This window comes from Aquila chrysaetos, chromosome 6 (assembly GCF_900496995.4).
Source record: "Aquila chrysaetos chrysaetos chromosome 6, bAquChr1.4, whole genome shotgun sequence".
Taxonomy (NCBI): Eukaryota; Metazoa; Chordata; class Aves; order Accipitriformes; family Accipitridae; genus Aquila; species Aquila chrysaetos.
Window position 1 is genome coordinate 21,695,545 of NC_044009.1, and position 3,433 is coordinate 21,698,977.

The following is a 3,433-nucleotide window of genomic DNA, read 5'->3' on the forward strand; positions in this document are numbered from 1 at the left end:
TTCGGTAACCTTCTGGCATCCTGTTTCCTTGTCTTGACAGGAACACCCTGACAAGCTTCATCTGACTCCTCCAGTGACTCTACTATAGGCTCAAGAAACTGAATGTAAAAAGCCACTGAACAGGCTCCATCTCCACTTTACCTGGCAGAGGAGCAGCCCATGTAGCTCAGGCTGGGCAAGGAAGACCAGTATCAACCTTACCAGTATAGACAGACATGCACACTCTACTCTCTCCTAATTTCCAAAGCAACTTAAGAGTTTGGCAGCAGTATTCTTCAATATACCCCTGTAACTGGCATGCTCTAGCCTGAGAAGCAGAAGCAGAGTCAGAATTTTCCAGCAGTGGCTGATTATTCATGCATCCAGGAACTGCTGGAGTTGTAAGTGCAACAAACAGAGGCAGGGAGAATCTCTCTCCAGTACTCTCATTAACACCACAGCTACTGTGCCAAGACATGCAGAGGTGAAAATAAGTCTGATACATACACAGGGGGAAGTGTACAGGTTTTGGTGCAGAGAATGGAGAGTGGAAAGATGCAGATTAGATAGATGCCATGGAAAAATGGAGTATAAGCAAAGTGGGTACAACTGAATTAGAACAGTAGGAGCGAAGGGGGTATATGTGTGTGAAATTGTACCAAAAGAGACAGAGGTATAGCAGCAAGAGAATCCAACTACAAGTGAACTACAAGTGAACCAAGGAAACATTAGGTCATTATCTTTTGCTGCTCTCAGAAAGTAGCTCAGACAAAACACACAAAAAAAATTTCTTCCAATCTTTTAAGATTAGCATACCTTAAGGATAACTGCTAGCCTAACATTTTCACCCTATTAGCTCAGGCTGTAAAGGGGCATGCTTTGATGGTGAAGTTTAGACTGTAAGGAAATGTAGGTATGTAAAACTGTTGCATCCTTTTTTCCATTAAAAATGACAAACTAAAAAATCAGTTACAATCAAGAACATAAAATTGTTAAATCAAATATTCTAAACTAGGAAAAGCGCATGGCAGTATTGCTTATTGCAGTATGGCTTACGCTTTTAATTCACTGCTGCTTTCCAAATGCATCATTGTAATTGATTTTAAAAAATACGTACATAAATCACATACCTTTTTTTTTTTTCCTATAGGTCCCTCCACCTCATTCTGCATACTGGATGAGCCTGTTCAGAAGAATCGGGGCTGTCAGTCAGGCTTTTGTCCATAGAATTTCTTTTGCAATTCACTGATAAAGTTGGGAGCTGTATGTAAATCCCAAAGGTGGGGGGATGCTGGGAAGGAGCACTTGGTTCCCTTTACAAAGTAACCTAAATAAGGAAGTTGAGGCTCTCTGGACATTCAGATTTTATGCTTCTACCTGTATTTACCAAACACCACACAGTAATTCTGTAGCAAGGTAAACTTCTCAGTTGCCAAGCCATGGCATGTCTCCCATTTTATAAACAAGCAGCAAAACAGCAGAAGTAGACCTTTCATTCACTTAGCCTAGTCTATTTTTCTATATTAATGGCACAATTAATTATTCGTTAATGGGATTTAGATAGCAGTGACCCAATCTTTCCATTCATTTAAACACTTTGCTCTTTGTTGTCCAGAATCAGAAATCTGCAGGTGAGCACCAGCCACAACCTCCAAGTAAAACTTTACCCTTCATTAATGATTTTAATTTGTACTGGCAAAGAAACACGTTTGTCTAGAGATAGATGGATGTAATACCAGTATATCTAGATAGTTACTCTACTTCCTTCCCCAAAATGTTTTGCCCTTGGGCAGAACAAAAATGGGAGTCAGTATTCTTAGATACTGTCCCCTTAATCTGCCTGTGCTAAATAAAACTTGGTATGGTTGCTAAACAACATCAGCAAAATTCTTCAAGAGCTGCTGTAGGCTCCTAGAAAATCACATCGAACAGTGTGCGACCCAGAGGCAGCCTTTTTAGTTGAGAGTTCCACAGATCCACAAAAGTCTCAGGATGGAAAAAAAGGCCTACTGATGACACTGCACAAAGAATTGCGCTTCAATATTGCTGCTTCAAACCTGATTTCATACCAGATACTCAGGATAGCAAAAAACCCCAAGACGAAAATCACAGTTATATGTACAATTCTGTTTCATCAAACAGATCTTCTTCCCGTTTCCCTCCTTCTCAGGTTTGTATCCTCCTCAAAAAGATTTATGAAAATACTTTTGAGAATTAAAGTGACGAGCTTGAAAGATATAAAAATGAGAACAAGCTGAAGTTGCTCCTCTCCATCTTACTAGAAAACTTTTACAATTTGACTCGTTTATAAAATAACTATTTTGCTAAAACGTATCTAGAAGTCATGAGCCATCACTCATTCCTACCTGTTTCAGAGCTCTCTTGGCTAGTCTGTCAAAACTCAGTGGTTTTTTTTCAGCCCTCCACCCTCTCTATTGGCACTTGCTTGGTCCTATCTTGCAGAACTACTGAAGAAATGAAGATGGCAGGCCATCTGTAATACAAACAATATTATTAAATGAGAAAGCACTAGAAACAGACTAGAATGCACATTACTCTCCAAGGGAACAGTTCAGCAATAAAGACTTTAAGAAGTTCCAGCTGTAGTCACTAAACAAACTTTAGAATAAAGCATGCTGCTGAAAAAAGTCACATTTTTCATCTCCTAACAAATTAGTACCTTCATAAACAAAAGGGTCCCAAGTTGTTGCACCACCTAACAAAAACTTTGGCCTTGAAAGGTAGGGTGGAATTTTCTTATATGCTGAATAGCTAAAGAATCTCACATTTATGTAAAACAGCAGAGAGAAGTCAGCTAACAACATTGCATTGAACTTGGTAAGATGGAACTTAATCACTCAACTTGCATCAAGGAACTCTCAGAACAACATGCCTGATAGCCAGCTACTACCTTTTGTTATCTTAGAGAAATACGATAATGTACAATACTACCAGAATGATTTAACCTTGTGTTTTATGTGGTTTACTGTCAGGTATCAAGACCTTTTTCTTTTTAGTACACACACAGAAGTAAAAAAGCAAATGAGGAAATAAAATGCTTTTCTTATCTCAAGCTGAAGCATTTCATGTGTCACACACACACTTAGAAACTGCCTCATCTCAGGTGCTGGGGACATTACTTTCCTAGCTCTTTATAGCAACTATAGCACAGCCTATAAATATTATTCGGCTTTTTATACAGCCATACGTGCCAAAAAGACATGCTAAATGCGATCAATAGGCATAATTTGTGCAACTGATTTTACACATACCATTTACAATAAACTGCTTAACTTCTGAAAATTTAACATCCCCACAACCAGGATACTGCAGATGAAGCAATAACAACAAGAAGCAATGAAACACTAATTTTCCATGAAAATAAACTGCCACTACTACAACCATCAGCCAGACTACAGCTATATTATCGCATGACAAAGATACACACATTAAC